Source organism: Triticum aestivum, chromosome 6B, assembly GCF_018294505.1.
Source record: "Triticum aestivum cultivar Chinese Spring chromosome 6B, IWGSC CS RefSeq v2.1, whole genome shotgun sequence".
Classification (NCBI taxonomy): Eukaryota; Viridiplantae; Streptophyta; class Magnoliopsida; order Poales; family Poaceae; genus Triticum; species Triticum aestivum.
In genome coordinates this window covers 13,074,975-13,098,186 of record NC_057810.1, presented here as the reverse complement: position 1 = coordinate 13,098,186, position 23,212 = coordinate 13,074,975, and the positions used below count along the sequence as shown (strand labels likewise).

The window sequence follows — 23,212 nt, the reverse complement described above, 5'->3', positions numbered from 1 at the left end:
CCGGCAAGGTGCAAGAGAAGCTTGGGCAATGGTGAAGACGCGCTAAGCTGGACCCGAACCATATGGCCGAAGTAGGACCGGTGGGGCCTGATGGGCAAGAAATTCCCGCAAGTCTGGTATATGACCAGGTAGCATTAGCCACTAAGTGTTCGCAACAGGATTGTAAACTAGATAGCCTGCTGGATGGCATAGAGGAGGAATATAGTCAGTCCAAGTGACTGTGTAATTTAATGGGCATGAGTAGCCCCTAGCCGGATTAAAATCATTTGTCATGGCGGATCTTTTCGCTTCAGCCCCCGGATCCGATAGTATGGGGTGTGTCTGAATACCCGCTCAGTTATAAAAAACCGGGGTATGCGTGGAGACCAGGCGTAGGGGTCATAAGTGCTTGAACAGACAAGTACCCAACTAGTTATGTTGTATTACATGGATAGTAAGAAACATCTTCCAGGGAGAATAGTTCCGTTAGGGGTTCCTTTCCCTGGGAATGCATGCGGCAAAGCACATGTCCGGACTGCGAACGAAGGCGCAGGACACAAAACTTCTGGGGATTTATGTTATGATAAACAAAGACATCTTTTGTTCACCAACTGAATATTCTCTTAAGGAAACTAGCTTTCTGCTTCACCCAGTCTGAGGTACACATCTGGCTCAACCGGCAGTACAATCGCAGAGGTGCTCCCCTTATGCCCTAGCCAAATTAATGGGAACGTAGGGCATAAACACAGGAGCCAGGCAACCCAGCTTGGCCACGTCTTAATCATATCGATGCATATAATGGTCAAGAAAAGGCACACATGAAAAAAAAGAAACTCATGTGTGATGGGCAAAAAGCCTTGAGAGTAATTTTTATTTAGCTTCCATATAGTAATTTTTATTTTGCTTACACACATAGTGCGGCCGGAATAATCCGGGAGTCCGTACTATATGAAATACTTTGTGTGAAGAGAAAAGGATCGAGAAAGGAAGAGGGAGGGAGCATAATAAAAAAAAGGTGGAAGTAAGGAGACAACCACTGAGTTCGGCGCTAGGCATAGAATCTCCGGAGTCTGGCCGCGTTTCATGGGTTCGGCTCGAGTCTGTTGTCGGACGCATTACGTAAGCGGTACGCTCCTCCGGTGAGAACTTGGTCGATGACGAAGGGGCCTTCCCACTTGGGTTTGAGCTTATCCTTCTTCTTCTCCGGTAAGCATAGAACGAGTTCGCCAATATTATAAGTTTTGGCCCCTACTTCTCTGCTTTGGTATCGTCGAGCCTGTTGCTGATAGAATGCGGAACGGGCCTTAGCGACATCGCGCTCCTCCTCCAAGGCGTCCAAGTTATCCTGCCGATCTAACTCGGCTTCCTTCTCTTCGTACACGCGTACGCGTGGTGAATCATGTATTATGTCGCAAGGTAGTACTGCTTCCGCACCGTACACCATAAAAAATGGTGTATATCCGGTGGTGCGATTCAGCGTGGTCCGCAGCCCCCAGAGTACGGAGTTGAGCTCCTCGACCCAATGAGTATCCGACTCTGTCAAGGATCGCACTAGTCTGGGTTTGATGCCACTCATGATGAGACTGTTTGCCCGTTCGACCTGGCCATTTGTTTGAGGATGGTAGACAGAAGCATAGTCGAGCTTAATGCCCATTTTGCCGCACCAAGATTTCACCTCATCGGCCGTGAAATTTGAGCCATTACAGGTGATGATGCTGTGGGGGACACCATATCGGTGTACGACCCCGGATATAAAGTCGATTACTAGTCCGGATTCGGCCGTTTTCACTGGTTTGGCTTCTATCCATTTGGTGAACTTATCTACCATGACCAATAAGTATTTTTTCTTGTGGCTTCCCCCTTTAAGGGGTCCAACCATGTCCAGCCCCCAGACCGCAAAGGGCCAAGTTATGGGGATTGTTTGGAGAGCGGTACGGGGCATATGACTCTGATTGGTAAAGAGCTGGCAACCGACGCAATGTTGGACAAGGTCCTACGCGTGTGCTCGGGTCGTCGGCCAATAGAAACCTGAATGGAAGGTCTGGTTGACTAGTGCTCGAGCCGCGGCGTGGTGCCCGCCCAGTCCGGCATGGATATCAGCCAAGAGCTGCCGCCCTTCCTCTTCGGAGATGCACCTTTGAAGCACTCCGGTCGCACTTTTCTTATAGAGTTCCCCTTCATGGACTTTGTAAGCTTTAGAACTCCGGACGATGCAGCGTGCTTCATTTTGGTCTTCGGGGAGCTCCTGCCTATTTAGGTAGGCCAAGAAAGGTTCAGTCCACGGAGAGATGACAGCCATTATTTCGTGGGCTGACGATGTTATTTCGGTGGTAGAGCCTCCGATTATGTCTGATAGTTCGGAATCTGGGGATGTATTCGGATCCGTGCTGGTATTGCCGGACTCCCCTTCCGATGTCACGGATGGCTTGAACATCCTTTCCAGGAATATGTTAGGTGGGACAGGGTCGCGTTTAGCGCCGATGCGAGCAAGTACATCTGCTTCTTGATTGTTTTCTCGAACCACATGGTGAAATTCGAGCCCCTCGAACTGAGCTAACATTTTAAGGACAGCATTACGGTAGGCCGCCATTTTCGGATTCTTGGCATCAAAGTCTCCGTTTATTTGGAATATTGCGAGGTTTGAATCCCCGTGCACCTCTAGGCGTTGGATTCTGTGTATAATATCTGGAGGACGTATTGGACTGTGTCTCCGGTGGGAGACGTCAGGACTACGCCTGCTCCCAATCTGGCCTGCATTTTAGAGCCGTCGAAGTGCATGATCCAGTTGGAGTATGCGCCGTACTCTTTAGGGAGTTCGGCTTCCGTCCATTCGGCGACAAAGTCAGCTAATACTTGCGACTTGATAGCCCGCTGAGGCTTGTATATTATGTCGAACGAAAGGAGCTCAATCGCCCATTTAGCGATCTGGCCCGTGGCATCGCGGTTGTTCATTATATCGTTTAGTGGTACTTCGGAGGCCACCGTAATCGAACATTCTTGAAAGTAGTGTCGTAGCTTTCGGGATGCCATGAAGACCGCGTATGCTATTTTTTGATAGTGTGGGTATCGGAATTTGCATGGGGTGAGGACCATGGATACGTAATAAAACGACTTCTATAGCGGGGATTTGTATCCTTCAACCTCTCGTTCGACGACAAGTACTGCGCTGACAACTTGATGTGTTGCAGCTATGTATAGCAGCATGGGTTTGCCGATATTTGGCGCTATTAGGACTGGATTATTGGCTAATAAGGTCTTTATTTCATCGAGTCCGGCCGCGGCTGCATCCATCCACACAAAGTGTTCGGTGCGTCGAAGAAGGCGGTAAAGGGGCAATGCCTTTTCTCCTAACCTCGAGATAAAGCGGCTCAAAGCAGCCACGCATCCAGCTAGTTTCTGGATGTGTTTGAGGTCTGTTGGTATAGCCAACTGCAACAAAGCTCGGATTTTTCCCGGATTAGCTTCAATTCCTCTATTGAAATGATGAAGCCCAGCAGTTTTCCAGAGGGAACGCCGAAAACGCATTTCTCCGGATTCAGCTTGATGTCGTATGTTCGTAGGTTGTCGAGCGTGATCCTCAAGTCATCTATTAGGGTTTCGACGTGTCTTGTTTTTATGACTACGTCGTCCACATATGCCTCCACTGTTTTGCCAATTTGCTTTTCCAGGCATGTTTGAATCATGCGTTGATAGGTTGCTCCAGCATTCTTGAGCCCGAAAGGCATAGTGTTGAAGCGGAAAGGGCCATATGGCGTTATAAAAGCTGTTGCAGCTTGGTCGGACTCTGCCATCTTTATTTGATGTTATCCAGAGTATGCGTCGAGGAAACACAGCGAGTCGTGTCCTACTGTGGCATCGATGATTTGATCGATGCGAGGGAGGGGAAAGGGATCCTTGGGGCAAGCCTTGTTAAGGTATTTGAAGTCGACGCACAGGCGCCAGGATTTGTCCTTCTTTGGTACCATTACCAAGTTTGCCAGCCAATCCGGATGTTTAATATCTCTGATGAATCCGGCCTCAAGTAGCTTGGCTAGCTCCTCCCCCATGGCTTGCCGTTTGGGCTCGGAAAATCGCCTTAGGGTCTGTTTGACGGGTTTGTATCCCTTTAGTATGTTAAGGCTGTGTTCGGCCAATTTGCGCGGGATGCCCGGCATGTCCGATGGGTGCCAAGCGAAAATGTCCCAATTCTCGCGTAAGAAATCTCGCAGTGCGGCGTCCATAGTAGGGCTTAACTATGTCCCGATGGAGGCTGTCTTCGTAGGGTCCGTAGGGTGGACTTGGAATTTGAGTATCTCATCTGCGGGTTTAAATGAGGTGGACTTGGGTCGTTTGTCGAGTATCACATCGTCCATGTCCACGGTGGCGCACAACATTGTTAATTCTTCTGCTGCTAGGGCTTCGGACAGTGCTTCCAAGGCTAGTATTGCGGTTTTGTTTCCGGCGTGGAGTGCGACGTCCGGATCACTAGCTAGAGTGATGATTCCATTGGGTCTCGGCATTTTAAGCTTCATGTACCCGTAATGGCGAATAGCTTGAAAGCTTGCAAAAGCGTCCTGCCCTAGAAGGGCGTGGTATCCGCTGCTGAAAGGGGCCACTTGGAATACGATTTCTTCGGACCTGTAATTCTCTGGGGTGCCGAATACCACATCGAGTGTGACTTTCCACGCACACCGTGCCTCCCGACTAGGGATAATTCCCCTAAAGGTTGTGCCGCTTTGATCAATGCGGCCTCTATCAATTTCCATCTTCTTGAGTGTTTCTTCGTAGATCAGGTTTAATCTGCTTCCGCCGTCCATGAGCACTTTAGTGAGCCAAAAGCCGTCCACTATTGGGCTAAGGACCAAAGCGGCTGGTGCCCGGGCGGTCTGGAATTGGGGTTCGTCACTGAAATTGAATGTTATAGTAGTGTCGTTCCACGGATTTACTTTTGCCACACGGCAGATTTCAGCAGAGCTTCGATGAGCTCGCTTGCGCCTATTGTTTGAGGCGGAAGTCTCGAAGACCGTTAGTACCATATTGTGTTCCTTGGCGGGATGTTGTTCGGCTTTATGGCTCTCGAGGAGATCCTCGCCACTTTTAGCTACCTACCAGAGTATCCAACATGCCCTAAGGCTATGGGTTGGTGTTGCATCCGGCGTAATGTGAAGCTTACATGGCCCATTGAGCCATCCTTCCAATACGGTTCCACGCCCTCGAGCGGGTTTTGGTTTCTTGGGAATTGAATTGGTCGACTTGCGAGAGTTCGGCCGTTTAGTTCGGACCAGGGTTCTGGTGAGGGCCGTACTATCCCAAAATTCTGTTTGGGTTTTCCAGGCACTTTCCATCGCACAGTACTTCCGTACTATGGTCACTAAGTCCGCAAACTGTGCTATGTCACGGCGTCTTATAGCATTAAGGAGTCCTTTGTTCGTGCAGTTTTTGCAGAAAAGTGAGACTGCGTCCTCCTCATGGCGGTCCCCGACCTTGTTAAGCGCAAGGAGGAATCTGGCCCAGTAACGGTGTACCTTCTCTAGGGGCTCTTGCCTGATGCGGGAGAGACGGTTTAAGTCCGAGCGAGTGTTGTTGGCTGAATCCGGATTTTGATCCGATCTGGCACCCGGGTGCACGGAAGGTTCCGAGCCCGATAGTTCGAGGTCCGGTGCATCAGTCGATCTCTTCGGCCCGATGCCCGACTCTAAGTCCGGGACTCGGGTTATGTCTTCCTTTGAGTAGGTATTCGGCTTACTGAGTTCGGTGATCCGGTCATAATTCGTCCTCAAAGTTGAGGGGCGACCCGCGTGTGGTTCTTCCACTACCGCTATCTCATGGGTGGCCGGCGGGGATCTAATGTCCCTTTGGTCGGGTTTAAGCCCAATCCAGTCATAGTCCGTAGCGACTCCCAAAGCAGCGATGCGATCCAAGAGCTCATTAAGAGAGGAGAGCTCTATCGGATCCATTTGTTCGGCAAGCACCGAATTGATGCGGAGGTTATGCGTGATGACCCAAGAGGCCATCATTGGCGTGACAGCCAATGGGGCAACCATAATGAAGCCGCCAAGCCGGAGAGTCTGGCCTACAGCCAGCGTTCCTCCAGATATGATGTCGTCCTTGACAACGAGACGAGCCATCAGGCCTTGCGGCGACGACACAAAGGAACTCTCAATGAAAGCACCAATGTCGGTGTCAAAACCGGCGTATCTCGGGTAGGGGGTCCCGATATGTGCGTCTTAGGCTGATGGTAACAGGAAGCAAGGGACACAATGTTTACCCAGGTTCGGGCCCTCTCGATGGAGGTAAAACCCTACTTCCTGTTTGATTAATATTGAAGATATGAGTAGTACAAGAGTAGATCTACCACGAGATCGTAGAGGCTAAACCCTAAGAGCTAGCCTATGATGGTATGATTGTAATTGTGATCGGCCTTCTAAGGACTATCCTCTCCAGTTTATATAGACACCGGAGAGGGCTAGGGTTTACATGGAGTCGGTTACAAGGAAGGAAATACAATATCCGGATCGCCAAGCTTGTCTTCCACGCAAAGGAGAGTCCCATCTGGACACGGGACGAAGTCTTGAGTCTTGCATCTTCACGCTTCGATAGTCCGGCTGTCCGGATACCCCCTTATCCAGGACTCCCTCAATGAGCATGGCCTCATTGGAGTTCAGTTGCTTCGTGTGAATTTGTGGAGTTATTTCAATTATTCAATCAAGATGCCCCCGACAAACAACTCATCACTTGCTACCCTCTGTAAGTATTACTTCTGTAATTAAGTCTCTATAGCTCAGCTCTTACATTGCATGTATATATAATTATCCTCACTATATTATGCCGATTGAAGATCATCGAATGCAAAAAAGGACACACCTATGACATTGGGTTCATTAATAGAAATACCATAAATGAATGGTCGGTTAAAAATAGAGTCAAAGATACTGAGGACAACTTGCTACAATCGTTATTTCGACATCAAAACAAAGCTAGAATACTCTTTCCTTACAACTTCAAGTGAGTGTTACTGTCTTATGCATATTCAGTTTCGCTCACTCGAGGTTATAGTAATGTAATTAATGAGTTATGTGTGCGCAACTTGTACTTTATTCTGCTAGAGATTAAGCTTGACGGGGGAATGGTAACTGTCTTAGACTCGAGACGTAAAGATCCCCAGGATTATGCGAACATGACTGCAATGCTTCAGAAGTAAGTTCAGTCGATCATTATCGCACCATATCGTCAACTTTCGTTCATTTGCTGATATCGATTAATCATTTCCTTTGCATGGCACGGTTTGGAAAGAATTCATCGGAACGGTTCCGGGGCTGCAGAGGGAGCTGTGATTTACACACCCCAAAGTAAGTAGTACTAGCTAGTTCCGTGCACCTCTCATTGATTATAGTTTCATCAATATCATTTATCATGCTTGATTATCAATTTGATTGAACTCTATTTCTTGTAAAGTGCTTGTGGCAGGAAGGCGGGCATAATTTATGTGGATACTACGCTTGCGAGTTCATCTACAACTCGAGCTCTCATCGGGGCTACTCTGACAAACAATATGAAGTACGCAAACAATATTCACAATTTATTTTATTACCATCAATTGTGTTGAGTTTCATTCATATATATGTATTGACCCCCTTCTTTAAATTAGTTGTGGCAGATGCGGAATTAGAGGGATTCTTTATTGACCACATCATACATAAAGACGGATAATGCCATGTGGAAGTTGAAATGGATTTTAGATGTTAGGGATTGTAAGAGATGTTATATTGTACACATATAGCAGCGTCAGATAGATATACGAAAACTTGTTGTTCGACCAATCTCGGAGAAAGGGAGGTCACTTCTCTTTGTATATGTTGATGACGACTTTGTGTAATTAATGGTTCCTTCATTTTCTTACTAGCGCACTAGCGTCGAGTTCTCTCTATATGTAGTAGCTAGCGCTAACCAAGCACGGAGAAAGAGAGATCACTTCTCTCTATTAGCTAGCTAACACAATATATGAAACCCCTAAATTAACCCTCCAAAACCCCTAAATCCCCCCTTTCAAAAAAAAACCCCAACGCCTGCGAGCTGCTGACGCGTGGCCGCCTTTTGGTCCCGGTTGGTGTTATCAACCGGGACTAGAGGACCTCCTGCCTGGGCGCCCCGCAGCAGCCACGTGGAGCCCCTTCTGTTCTATTTCGTAAGCAAATCTGGACTAAAAGGTTTGGGCTTTAATCCCGACCCTTTTGTCCCGGTTTCAGAACCGGGTCTACAGGCCCTCGGGAACCAAGACTAGTTCCCTGTTTTCTATTAATTTTATGGGACAGAGGGAGTAGTTGATACACACCAGATATACAAGCTGGTAAGAAGGAATAAATGCGTTAATTGCCTTTGGCTCCTAGATGCATATGCACCCATTGTCGAAATACATATTTCGAAAAGTTGAAAAAATCGAACAAAAATCCTGCGTGTGTATCCGGATATTTTATGTGCGTGCACAAGGTTTAAGTAAAAAATGACGTTTTTTGTGGCTTGTGTAAAAAAGACAATTTCTGGTGCTTCATTCTAACTATTCACGAGGCATCTCTTTATCTTTTTACACAAGCCACAAAAAACGTCGTTTTTTATCGAAACCTTGTGAACGCACATAAAATGTCCGGATAAACACATGAGATTTTTGTTCCGAATTTTTCAACTTTTCGAAATGTGTATTTCGACAATGGTTGCATATGCACCTAGGAGCCAAAACGCCGCGCTCTAATAAATGTTGCTTCACGCTGCTGCCACGTCTTACCTCTCGTTCCTTGAATCACACTCGCAAAAACACGACAGAAATTCTACATCAGAGGGCAGATATGACAATAGGTGACCCAAACCCAATCAGCGAACCGAATAAAAATGAATGGAGCTCTTAAATACCTGCATCGAGACCAGACCGTCAGAGCCTCAGAGTCATCCCATGGAGTCGGTTCAGGTTTGCTGCGTCTACCGTGCTGGGGAGTGGGGAGACCCAGGGAGGGCAGCCGGCGGTGGAGGGCGTCGGCAGCCAGCAGCCGGTGCCACGCACTCGCGAGGACGACAGTACGGGGAGCAGGTGTGCGCAGGAGTGGGGACGCCGAGAGGTTGGCTGTTGGCTGACCGTGGCCGGCGGAGGAACGAGGGCAGTCGAACAGGGAGGCGGTTGCACGGCGCAACCGCGCGAGCAAGGTCGTGCGTGACTCGGCTGTGCTTGGCTGCAGGTAGGGCTGCAAGAAAAGCTCGAGGCTCGTGAGCCACTCGAGATGGATTCGTTTTTTGACTCGACTCGAGATCGACTCGAAAAGAAACGAGCTGAGTTTGAACACTTTATGTAGATCGACTGAGAAACGAGCCGATCTTGAGCCAATGTTGGCTCGCTCAATTTTAGCTCGATAGCTCGACAGAATATCATTATGTTAAATGATCATACCATATATTAAATGAAATAAGATAATTTATTACCATATATGTTGTTCATAATTTTTCTCCATTTTATTGACCAACAAACATGAAAATTTAATTAAGTGCAGAGAGATTTAGGGCTAATATGGCACGTGGTCGACTATCTATTAACTATCCTATATTTTTGGCAAAGGTTCCCAACATATTTGCCTTAATTATTTTGTTTTTCATCCATAGATTTATAATTTTTACCATCTCATTTAGCTCGAAACTAGCTCAAGATCGACTCGAGATCGTTACAAGCTGAGCATGAGTTATATTCTACAGCTTGATCATGAGCTTCACTCAGTTTGAGCTCGCTCGAATTTTTCTTATGAGTTGAGCTGAGCCAACTCTAACTCGCTCAAGCTCGACTCGTTTGCAGCCCTAGCTGCAGGTGGGCTGAACCCTGGGCCAATTCGAAAATCTGCCTAGGTTATAGTTGGGAAAAAATACTCACGCCCCGGGCCTAGGCCCTGAGTGCCCCGGGCCCAGCTCCGCCCCTGCATGCAGACAATGCTCACCTAAGTACTACTCCCTCCGTTCCTAAATATAAGTCTTTTAGAGATTTCAATATGAAGTACATACGGAGTAAAATGAGTGAATCTATACTCTAAACTATATCTATATACATCCATATGTAGTCCATATTAAAATCTCTAAAAAATTATATTTAGGAACGGAGGGAGTACTAGTATATATAGTACCCTAATACGTTCAGAAAAGGGTTCATGTGGTACGTAGTATCTGCGGCCCGTGTGAAAAGTGTAACTTGGGTCTTGCATTGCGGCGCCACCAAAGTAGAGTAGTGCTGCAAAGCTGGCTTGATATGTCACAACCTACAGCTGCTTGCGCAAAGTAGAGTGGACTACTCATGTGTCCTGTCAAAAATAAAAGTAGGGTCGAGTACTCGTGTGCCACGTCTGCCCACACTGGCCAAAATCACTGCTTTGCACCTTTAATCATACATTAGCAAGATTCGACCCTCGGTTGAGAGAAATGACAAATCAAGTCTGACCCTTTTGCTATTGTCAAGGTCAATGGCGATAGGACTTGCCTGCGCCATCACGTCGTTCTGGCATTACAAGACCCTACCGCCAGGCTCCTTGGCGGTAGGCCCTTGAAGGGCGGGTAGGGTATTACTGGGTTACCGCCCGTGGGCTCTGGCATTAAGGTACAATGGGCTACCGCTATCTGCCCTGGCGATAGTAACTTATCCACGGCTGAACGGCATGACAACACATGCGAGTCGTACCTCCATCGACCTTGGTGAGAGTCAGCGATACCCTACCCCATACTACAACAATAGTACCAAAAATGTCTGATCTAGAAAATGATAACCAAACCACGGTTAAATCATGCTAACCTTCGCCCTTAAATCCAAAACAGTGATTTTGGCTGCCAACACCCTCCCCGACCGGATTGCAGCGCAAGAAGATATATAGACTTTGAGTGAAAAATATGTTGATGATGTTCACATTTTCGTTCGTTTGTTTAAGCGAACACCTCCATTTCCTTTCCCGTAGGAGAAAATTTTGGTAGTCCACATTTCGTGGGTGTAACCAGATCTCAGTATTGGTGGTCGTACTGGGTTGCGTTGGGAATTGTTGTGGAAAGAAGAGATGAAAATCAGAAGACCGGAGGACACCTCTCTCCCATCTACCACTATTATCACTTTGAAAGGACCTACATGACGACTATGGGGGGGGGGGGGGGGGGGGGTACGCGTTTTGGAATTAAACTAAACTGATACTTTTTAAGCACAAATACTAAATATGCTAGTCTCAATTAAGTGCACTAGCAATCTATACTAAACCAGATAGAACTAAAGGAAACTAGCAAGCACAAAGTATATCACTAGATATGAAAGTGTAGGAACAACTAAGCAATTCTAACTAGCACAAGGTACGTATATTTGTATCAATATGAGCAAGTATGACTTGTAGAGAGTAAATGGTGCTCGTGAACTGGCCTTTTCTTATTAACGGGCTAGGTGGGTACTTCCTATCATTGACGGTAAACGGTTATGATGCTAACATTCAAAGCTTATTAAGTGGGCCCTCTCTGTCATTAAACTGTTCAAAACTTAACGATTCAACGACTAGTATTTTTTGAAATAGCAAACCACAAATGTGGTAGTGTTTAGGAACTTTCCAAATAGCGGTAGTTTTTGGAATCCTAGCCCCAATTGTGGTAGTTTTATACTATTTACTCTTCTCAGTGGGGTGTGGCTACTCGTATACTCATGCTCGATTTTGAGTTTGTGCCCTGTTTTGCTTATTTCTTGGATGTCAATTCCATTTTAACCTACTTTGTAAGAGGATTTCATCATCACCTTGTATCGGTTTGGCCATTAGGACCTTATCTCTAAAGCTGGACCCAGAGAGTATTACATGAATTTCTATTAAAATACCACATGGATTAATTTACCGCACACTTATTTATCCGCTTTTTAGGTTTTTTTTTCTTTTCCATTCGAAATATAGTATAGACACATACCCTACTCTTCCTCATCTGAGCCCAGAACCCTGACGGTGCCGGTGGACGTGTGATATATGGTGGATCCGTCCTAGGAGGAGTCGGTGACATTCACTATGACGCGGTTGCGGCGCCCGGGGTTGCAAGCCATCCGTTGATGCGCTGGAGAGTGCGACTCCTCCTCTCCAATTTCCACCACTGTGAGGGCTGCCGCAGTCTACTATTCCCGTTGTCTCTCACGGCGGGCACGCCGCGCCATGTTCTCATCGGACGCTGCCCATGCTTTCACTTCGTGCTCAGTGTGCCAACAGAGGGGTTGTCCGCCCGCCACAATGTTCGAATGCCAGATGGACCGCATCGCCGTCCAGTGAGGCAGCGGCGAAACACCTCGCAGCAGGTCCATGTGCCATTTAGGAAGACGCAATGGGTTCTTGACGCAAGGAGTCCGAGCCTCCTCCCGGGACCGGCGAAGCACAAGCTGGGTGGTCATCTCCTCCTCGGGGTTGACAGATCTGGAGGTGCAGGACTCATATCCGCTACCCGCCATGCCGCAGAAGGCCGGAGATCGACGTTTGGGGGCTTGGGTGGCGGTGGGGGTGGAGGGAAGGGGAGTGAAGTGGCTAGGATTTTGCCAGGGTACCGGATGGGGACAAATATATGTGGGGTTGAGTGGGCCAGTGTGTGTGTGTGTGGGGGGGGGGGGGGGGGGGGGGGGTCCGGCATGGCGGATGCTCCTGGGCCTCTCCATAGCTGCATCATATTTGAGTTGGATATGAGGTATGCTGGTCAACCCGAGCGTCTGACGGCGGTTTGATGCACCCGACTGGGTCGGTTTTTTCTGACCGGTCCGTCCGTCGATTAAGGCGGGTTTGAGGTGCCCGGCTGTAGAAGAACTTAAGAATTAGAGTAAAAATATGCTGGAGCGTGGCGAGGCTAGAGAGTTTTACATGGTAGTTGTACCTGCTGCGAGTAGTCCCGTGTCAAAAGTGCAATGACTTGATTGAGCGTGGTTTGTGGTGGGGTGGTCAGTCTTGGCAGGCATGCCTCGACAGAAAGATGCGATATGCGTACGAGCCAGCACCTCACGGAGTCACGGGTGCAAAAGCCAACGTTCGGCATCCCACCGTCGCCGAGGTGTAGGACGGTGCCGGTGGGCTCACATCACATGCCCCGATCAAGGTCTAGTCTCTCTCTCTCTCTCTCTCTCTCTCTCTCTCTCTTGTATGATTGCCCGCTCCGCTCCGATTCCCAGCTGCAAACCCCACGCGCATTCTCCCCCACGGACCAAGAAGAGAACCCCATCTACGGAAGGAGGCAGCGCCTAAACCCCAGCCAGATCCCGCACCGCCACCGGCGAGGCGCGACCCCCATTGCCGTCCTCCAACGCGGCCGGACAGCGACTTCTACACCGGCTACTGGGGAAAGATTTTTTCATCGTTAACAAGGTAACCAGACATCACTTCTCTAACCTCGTTGCGTCCGCCAAATAATTTTTTCCCCATCTCACACGCTTCACTCTTCTTTCCGGGTAAGAGAATCCACAGATCTCATGGCCGGTGGTTTGGAATGGAACGTTGCCGCGGTAATAACCATAGTTGGCTGGTTGGTGTCGCCCATCATCACGCTGATCCTGCCCAAGATCTTTGCCTGCCTCGGCTTTGACGCGGAGCAGAAGCTCAGGGAGCTCAAGATCCGCATCATCCCGGAGCTGGAGAACACGCTGCGTGATGTAGATCAGGTGAGGATGATGCAGAGGGGAGAAGTACCCCACCACGTCTCCAGGCTTGACGAGATGGCTGGATGGCTGAGGCACGCACAGTACGATGTGGATGTCATCTTCGACGATGCTCATGACATCAAGTCGCGTCGCCTCACCGGCGCTTTGGAGACCTGCGTTGCTCGTTGCTTGGGGGTTATTCCGTGCATCGTCTGGAAGGGATCGGCTCTGCTAATGGGGTGGCTGATGCACATCTCCTTGTGTCGGTGGTTCCGATGCAGGTCAGAAGAGGAGCCCGCTCCTGTGACTGTCAGCGTTGAGGCCTCAGGCGAGCCCGTGACCATCGATATTGCGTCCTCCAATGATGAAGATGAAGATGAACTCGATCCAGTAGCTGCCCGTGCTGCGGCCTTTGATGATGAGCACGTTCCGGTGACTAGCGGTGTTGAGGCACTCGGCGAGCCTAATCCAGTGACTTGTGATACTGTGGTCTCCGCCGCTGCGCCGTCCGATCATGTGGTTGTTCCGGCGACTTTTGGTGGTGCAGCCTCTGACGAGCCTCTTCCGGTGGATGCATCCTCTGGCCGGTGGCTCTCTTGCTTGTGCAGCTCTATCGACTCATCGAAGAACTGTTGTAGGTTCATAGTCAACTGGCTAGTTCATGCGATTGATGTTGCCCGCTTTTATCGAGACTGGTCCTATGAGGCAGTTGGCATCAAAAGTAAGCAGGTACAATCCACTCCTCATCTCATATGCCCTTTAATTATGTACATGTAAAATGGTTACTTTTTAATTTTCTCTTATTAGCATGTGTTTAAAATTAAATTATACTAGTCATCAACCCGTGCAGCTGCACAGGCTAGCAATCTTTAGGAAAATATGGATATTAAAACAATTTTGTAATGAGTTGGAATATATGAAATAAATATTTAAATACTCTGTTTACATATTATCACTATTTAGAACATTGTTTTGAAAAGTTATAGTTCATTGTCAAGTTAGAAGATCTACATCAATATGCTAAACAACTCAAAGGGGATTGAGTAAGATATTATCATTTTGGTATGATATTCGTTTTATTGTAAATTTGTTGGGAAAAAATGGCATCAGAATTACTGACATCATGTATGTGATAATGGTTAAAAACATATTGTTCATTATAAATTGAAGTTTGACTATTCATTTTTTCCTTACTGAAAGAATAATTAATAATTATTTAGCATAAACCCATAAATGCTAAATATGCAAGAAGTTATTTTCATGTAACGGAGTTTACATAATCAGTTAGAGGGAAAGAGGACACACCTTTTGATGTTAAGAAAAATGAGGTCTAAATTTGAAGAATCAGGTTTGTGTGATGACACTGTCCGCATCACCTTCTTTTTCATGCTCCTGTTATGGTAGAGAAAGGGAATTAAAACCCCAACAACAAAGATTAACCAACAATGTGGGAAAATTCATATATTCATCCAAAGAATTTTGAAAATTGTTTTCTTTAGCTAAGTATTATTTGGACAACCATAAGGATTTTCTATCATGACTATTCTTACAACAATTATAAAGATATTCAGAACATAATTAACATATAAATTTGATACAACTTTCAGTCTAATGTGCAGAAAAACTGGACAACTACATTAAGTGTACATCGAAATATCAGATAAGAAAATAATGAGTGGTGCATGTATATAGGTTAGAAGAAGGCTACATACGGTATATATTGTTCAGAGCATCAATGGTGTACCCTTTGGGCTTCAGTATATTTCAAGTAGACTGTACCAATGTTGTACTTTCTTTCTCCCTATCTAATAAAGGTCAGCCAAGGGCCCCTCGAGATTTTACGCCAAAGCAGCAAATAAGACATGACTATCTGGATGTGAGTAGTAAAAATAATTGAACATCTGGAAAGCAAAGATGACGCCACTTGTGCTGATGTGCTTCATTGGCCGCCGAATGCCAGGTGATACTACTGTCAGAGACCTCGTGTCACTGATCGCTGAACCCTCTCTTAGATATAGTGCTTATCATTGTACGGATAGGAGGAGGGTGACGGAACAGCTGAGAGCAGTCTGTTGTATTACCTCGGCGACCATCATATCTGCTTGAAACTGATTTGGGCCTCAGTTAGAAATGATATAGAAGCTAAAAACATAACATAGAGATGTGAGTCACACTTGAAATCACACATATAAACATATCAAATTCGGTCCAGCTAATAATTGGGAGGTAGCTTAGCCTTAAGAAAGTACTTGTACAAATTGAAGATTTGCAGCAAGTACATAGTAGTGAACATTGTTAAAGAAAAAGTAGATGTAATTATGCATACTAAGTATATTATTTTTAAGACACCAATTTGCATTAATACCTATAAAATAGCAGTCCCAAGCCTGTTAAAATGAATGTCCCACCCCAACTAACATAGCAGACATGCAAAACAACAATATATCACTCATTGCACAGGAACAGAGAAGTATTGGAATGGCGATGAGGTCAATATAAATCTAGAAATTTTACTGTACGAAGATTTTTATTTTGCATATCTTTTTCTATTGGAAGTTAACATGCACAATTTAGCACATAGTGGCAACAACAAAATTAGTGATCTGAATGAACTTAGAACCAAAGACACATGTTCACTTTTAATCAGTTCATGTCTTTAAATGCCCTAGTGAAGAGAAAAAGATCTGATGCACAATGTTACTATATTTTAGAAAATAGCAGTACAGACCATGGGTATAGAAGATATACATAGCCATGAACCCATGAGGCATGCATGTAGTGCGTGATCCTAGTTTCATTCATATATATATAGTTCTGTACAGGTATTGAAAAGGAGGGAGTACCTGTTGTGAGTGTAAAACTGTCAACGACATGAATAGAGATGGATGATGGGCTGCTGTTGCTACGTTTCTCCGGCAATAAAAGCATCAATCTTAGGAAGTCCCAGTCTTAGCAGCAGTCACGGAGGAAGTAGTACGTACTGTTTGTCACCTGTAGCCATATATATGTGCATGCTGTCCTCTTGTACGTCTAGGCTTCTGCAGCAGATACGTTGCCATCTCACTATGATCTGGAGAAGATCGTTCGGATCTCCCAGCCCACCCACATCCTGTCGTATGGCATCTCCTCGCCTGGTCGTGTCCCCGTTGGCGCGCGGTGTACACCTCGCCGTGATGCAGCATCGTCGGGCACTGGCAGCAACACTTGACACAGGGTCGGTACGCGAAGCAACTCTTGCACCCCTCCTCCAGGGTGCGTCTGCTGTCCCGTAGGCTGCACTCCTCATGCTCCGCTCCTCCGCCAAGTCGAATGTCGCCGACCACATAACGGAGGCAGACCGTCGTCCGTGGCACCCTGATGATGCAAGTTGGCTTGATTCTTTCTGAACATGGTCATGCACGATGCTTCCGCATAGTTGGTCCGGCAAGAAGGCCGGCTTGGTTGACCTGAAGATACAGGAACACAACCTCCCCAATCAAACCTCCACTCGGTCGATGTTTGTAGATTAATTTAACTATTAGCCCCATTAGATCGTGGAGAGAAAAGAGGCAGAGGAGGGCCTAGAACCAATCTGGTAATTGAAAGGACAAAAACATCACAACATGAAAAGAAAGGAGATAGGCATCAGACCGTATATAGAGAAAATTATAGGCAGAGGAGGATGCACTGCCTGTGGTGGCTCGCCTCTTTTTTTTCTTTTTCTTTTTTTCTTTGACGGGGTGTAAGGAGTCATCTCAACCGTTCATGTTTTCATCCAACGGTAAACAGTGATTTAACTATGAGGATTAACGTGGTGGCTTATATGGTGCCTCCAATTAATAAATATAAGATATAAGATATATGTATGTTCTGGGGACAAACATGTCAAATCTCATATGCATGTCGGTTTCAAATGGTAGCTAGTGTAATCGCCAAATATTGATGTATTTGCCTCGTAGTCGGAGCACGGAAGCATTATATGCACAACATATCAGATTTCAAATATAAACAATATGTATTGTCATTATTATACATATATTTCCTTCTTTATCATATTGGCTTTAATGATAATACTTTATTCCTTTCATACCTACCTTTTTTTGTATTAGATATGCTGTCATTAATGAACAGTTATCTTTTTCCTCCTGACCGGATCTTTTTGTTTGCTATTTTGATCTACAAATGACTTTTGTCTTTCTTCCACATGGCCATTTTTTGTTCCACCAGTGGTGCCTAATTTATTCTGCATTATAGTCACATATGGCTAATTGATAGACGACTGGCTTACTCATTTTGGATTTTGCTTCTTGCAGGAGGATGCCACTGCGTTTGATTTTATCCTTACTGCAATCTCAAAATGGAATTTGAAGAAAAGAATTGAGAAGGTAGAAAACATCGTCATGGAAGTTAAGAATTCACCACTCTTGGGCGTGCCAAGCAACAACACACCGAATGATATTGCCAACAAGTACAATGATATTGCCAACAAGTATAGGAGCCATATTACAAGTGATAGTGACTGGAAAATATTTGGTCGAGGGGCGTTGCGTAATTATATAATGGAAAGACTCCGTGAGAGAGCACAAGGTGCTGCACCAAGCTCGAGTGCTAGTAAATGTTACTCTGTGATTGGCATATATGGTGTTGCAGGGTCTGGGAAAACTACCTTTGCACGATATCTTCGAGATCACATAAAGGAGGAATGCAAGGAGGAGAAACTTTTTGACACCATCATGTGTATTCATGTGTCAGAGACGTTTAGCGTGCATGCTATATTTCATGAAATGTTGAAAGATATTACCAAAGAACGGCACTCCAATATTTCAGATCGTGAAGAGCTGGAAGAGAAATTGAAGGAAGTGTTGCGTGATAAACGTTTTTTCTTGATATTGGATGATCTATGGGTGAAGAACAAGAATAATCCACAGCTGGTGGAGCTACTCTCTCCACTTAGTGTTGGGCTGACAGGCAGCAAAATCCTAGTGACGGCTCGAAGAATTGATTCAGTTAGAGCTCTGTGTGTGGATGAACCTATTAAAATGCCTGATTTGGATGAGGAGGAATACTTTCAGATGTTTAGGCATTATGCACTGCATGGTACATGTAGATTTCATAATGAAGAATTCATACAAGTGGGGAGAGTAATTGCCCAGAAGCTACATAGATCACTTATCACAGCAGTAGCAGTGGCAGGACGCTTGGGTCAATTCCAGATATCCATTTTTGGAAAAACACTGCAAAAGATGACATGTTGAATGACACTAGGGGCGCTCTTTGGTGGAGCTATCAGCTGCTTAATCCAGACATCAGGCGATGCTTTGAATTCTGCAATATTTTCCCTCGAAGATCTGGGTTCAGCAGGCAAGAGTTAGTTCGTCTGTGGATAGCAGGAGGGTTTGTAAAGACATCTTGTTCAGAAAAGGACATGGAAGATGTAGCCGAGGACTACATTCAAGAGTTACTTTCATGCTCATTTCTGCAACCAGTAGTAGATGGTTCCTTCGGATGTGACTTTACAATTCATGATCTGCTGCATGATTTATTAGACAAGGTAACTGGAAGTGATTACTTCAGAATCGAGAATGAAACGAGCCAGAGAGGAAATAAAAGCTGGAAAGGAGATATCCCTCAGGATGTCCGCCATCTTTTTATTCGGATCTATGGTGGAGAATTGATTACTGATAAGATCCTTGGTTTGGAAAATTTGCGCACTCTCATTCTTTATTATGGTGGAAAGGATACAACAGTTGACGAAAAATTCATTGAGTGCATATGCAAGATGCTGCCAAATTTGCGGGTACTGGCCATTGATTTAAGCTGGGCTAATACGGGGCCCAATTTCTCATTGCCAGAATCTATTAGTCAGTTAAAGCACCTACGGTATCTTTCGTTCATAGCATATTCATGCATGGTGATTTTACCAATCGCACTAGCTAAACTTCACCATATCCAGATGCTAGATTTTGTTGATTGTGAATTTTTGGGATTTGGTTCTACTGGCCTTATCAACTTGCGGCACCTGTTCCTCCGCACAAAAGTGAAATGTCCTAACATAGGAAGGCTGGTCTCGCTCCAAACAGTACCTACCTTTGAAGTAAGGAATGAACAAGGGTATGAGGTAAAGCAGGTGAGTGACCTAAACAAGCTTCGTGGTAGATTGGAGATCAGTGGCCTTGAAAATGTTACAAGCAAGGAGGAAGCCCTTGAAGCCAATCTAGCTGCCAAGGAAGGGCTCACTTATTTTAAACTGAAATGGCATGGGGGCGATGATAGTACAAGGTGCAGTCCAGAAGTTGAAGCAGAGGTACTTGAGGGCCTACGCCATCCCGTGGGGCTTGAAGTACTGGATATCGAGCACTTCAAAGGTTCAAGCTACCCAGATTGGATGTTGAGTGCCCAGAATGGTGAGCGAAAGGACCCGCAACTGCATACACTTCGCTTCTCATTTTGCGGCCCGCGAGGACCTGGCCCTGAACTTGCGGCCTTCCCTTGTCTTCGAGTGCTCGTTCTTTATGACTGCATCTGGGACGCCTTACCTGACAATCTGGAGCAACTCAAATCGCTAAAGCTACTGATAATCCATCATTGCGTGAATATCAAGGCGCTTCCAACACTGCCCCACTCTCTTGAGGAGTTCTGTGTAAATTACGGTGACGCCGAGTTCAGGAAGAATTGCCAAACAGTGGGGCATCCATGCTGGCTAAAGATCAAGCACATCCCCAAGAAAGAATTTGCACCTACATACATGTAAGACTGCAATCCCTTTTGCCGCCTTATTTTTGTATTCTATATTCGTAGAATGTTGTTTCTTCCATAAAAAAATACTCTGTTTTCTTTCTAACTCTGCTTCTACATGCATCAGAAGCTGGGATGAGTTGCGGTCTAGGGCGCCGTGCAGTCAATTCATTTGACTACATGATTTTGGCAAAACCTTCACATACATGTAGAAGTCAAGCAATGATTAATGTAACATTCTACGGGCACATTTATTTGACATCACAAGTTTGAACTCCTGATTTCGCCGATGGATGGAACTGCATCAGAGGAAAACTCTAATGAATCAGATTGGATTGCAATTGCAACACAATAGCATAGGCCTCCCAAGAAGATGTGAAGGGACAACGCCAGGCCGCTGGATGTGTGAGATTTGTTTGTGCTCTTGCATGTAAAATTATTCAGTATGTACTTTGATTGCTGCTATCTATTAAGTGTGCTGTGTAATGTACGTTAAGAAACCAGATAATTTGACGTTGAATGTGTGAGATTTCTTTTTCCTTTCTGTGTGCTTGTTCTTGATGCAAAGACTCTTAGCAATTTCCTTGCTGTGATTTGTGCTGAGTGAATTTGAGGTTATTCGACACCTGTAGTAGTGCTGGCAGTTCTGCTGAATTTGAATACTGTTATAGTGGTGCATATCAGTGTGCTTATGCTCTTCTTCTCTGCCTCTGTTTTGCTTATCCGTTGGCGTGCATGCTCAAATGAAGATCCGTGTTATTGGCATAGCATCTTTTGGTACATTGACAATCGACTTTAATACTTGTACGCTCATGCATGAACAAATGGTATGTTAGAATACAAGTTGTATAGGGATAGGAAAGTAGTTTAACTTGGATCCCTGTCTATCTCTTCTTCTCTCCCTTATCTCCTGTAACCTCCCGAGATGATCATAGTCTATCTCTATCGATCTCTCAAACTTGTACATCAAGGCATTGGCCATATATATACATTGCGGCCCGAGACAAAGGGTTCTACGCTTCCTCATATGGTCATCAGAGCCCTTCCTCTCGTACGTCTAGCCCTCGAGAAGGAATCAATCTAGTTGATCGAGAAAAAGGAGAGAAACCGAGATCGAGAGAGAGGAAATCATGTCAGGCACCACGCCGTCCACCGCTGCATCCACCACGCCCGCATCCACCATGAGCACCTTGTCCACCTTGTCCGCATCTTCCACCTTTGCATCATCCTCTACCCACAGCAGCTCGCCATCTCTCGGTCCGCCTCCATCAGAGAAGCTCACGAGGACGAACTTCCTCCTCTGGAAGGCTATCGTGCTACCCCAGATCAAGGGGGCACAGATGGAGCACTTCCTCGATGCCACAAGTCCGGCGCCCCCTGCCACCATCACCATCACTAACGATGGGAAGGAAGAGCAGGTCTTCAACTTCGCCAGGTCGATCTGGTTTGAGCAGCAGCAACAAGTCCAAGGGTACCTCATGGGGTCTCTGTCTCGAGAGGTCCTCGCTCAAGTTGCAATGGTCCAGACGCCGGCTGAGGTATGGAACTCCATCCATGCCATGTTCTCTGTGCAAACACAAGCTCAGAAGCTCAACACAAGGATGGCGCTCACCAATCTGCAGAAAGGTAATCTAACCATGGCAGAATGTCTCGGGAAAATTAAAACCCTTAGAGATGAAGTTGTCCGCGCCGGTGCACCGCTCGGAGACGCCGAGATCATCTCCCACGTCATAGCTGGCCTCGACATCGACTACAACCCCGTGATCTCGGCTCTGGCTGCGCGGGTCGAACTTGTTACGGTTCAGGAGCTGTATAGTCAGCTCCTGAGCTTTGGCGCCCGCCTCAGCATGCTTCAAGGAGGAAACCTGCGCCAATCCTCTGTCAACGCTGCCTCCCGCGGACGTGGCCGTGGGCTTGGACAGCAGGGGCGTGGACGCGGGAACAGCAACGGCGGCGGGCGCGGTGGTAACCAGGGCCAGGCTCGCTCTGGTGGTGGTGACCGCGGCGGTGGTGATCGCGGCGGCAGCTACAACAACGGCTACAACGGCGGCTACAACAACAATAGTCGTCGACCTAGATGTCAGCTGTGTAAGAAACCGGGCCATGAAGTCATTGACTGCTGGCACCGATATGATGAGGACTTCGTGCCCGATGCACGGCAGGCTGCTGCAGCCATGCGGGAGCACGGCAGAGCTGATGGTGATACGGTATGGTACGCTGATTCTGGAGCTACTGACCATGTCACAAACGAGCTAGAGAAGCTTGCCCTCCGAGAGAGGTACCATGGCAATGATCAGATTCACACCGCAAGCGGTGGAGGTATGGACATTCTTCACATTGGTCAATCTTCTATTAATTCCCCTAGTCTTAAACGTGATCTTGTCCTTAGAGATGTCCTTCATGTTCCACAAGCCAATAAAAATCTAGCTTCCATGTCTCGCTTAACCTCCGACAATAATGTTTTCTTTGAAACGCATCCTACCTATTTTTTCATAAAGGATCGGGCAATGAGGGAGCTCATCCATCACGGTAGATGCATCGGAGGATTATACCCCATCACATCAAGAGTCTTTGATCGAAAGCGTCATCGTCAAGTTCATTCTGCTATCAAGCCCTCCTTAGCCAAGTGGCACCAAAGATTAGGGCATCCTTCCTTAAATATAGTCAAGCAAGTAGTCAATAAAGGCAATCTTTCATTGTCATGTAGTTGAGAAAGTGAGTCAGTTTGTGAAGCTTGTTAGTGTGCAAAAAGTCACCAACTTCCTTATCCTTTGTCAAATAGTGTCTCTCATGCTCCTTTAGAGCTTATTTTCAGTGATGTATGGGGTCATGCAAGAGATTCTTTTGGTAGAAAGAAATACTATGTCAGTTTTATTGATGATTATAGCAAATTCACATGGA

General features: G+C 46.3%; 1 non-coding gene and 1 pseudogene across 1 annotated transcript; both read left to right on the top strand.

Annotated features, from left to right (window-relative positions):
- The first annotated feature begins 13,072 nt into the window (after window positions 1-13,072).
- On the top strand, window positions 13,073-20,327 carry LOC123138600 (putative disease resistance protein RGA1; annotated as a pseudogene).
- Window positions 20,328-22,017: 1,690 nt separating this feature from the next.
- Window positions 22,018-22,147, top strand: LOC123140386 (small nucleolar RNA Z247). Its single transcript, XR_006469968.1, has one exon. It is a non-coding gene; the product is annotated as a small nucleolar RNA Z247 (small nucleolar RNA).
- The last annotated feature ends 1,065 nt before the right edge of the window (window positions 22,148-23,212 follow it).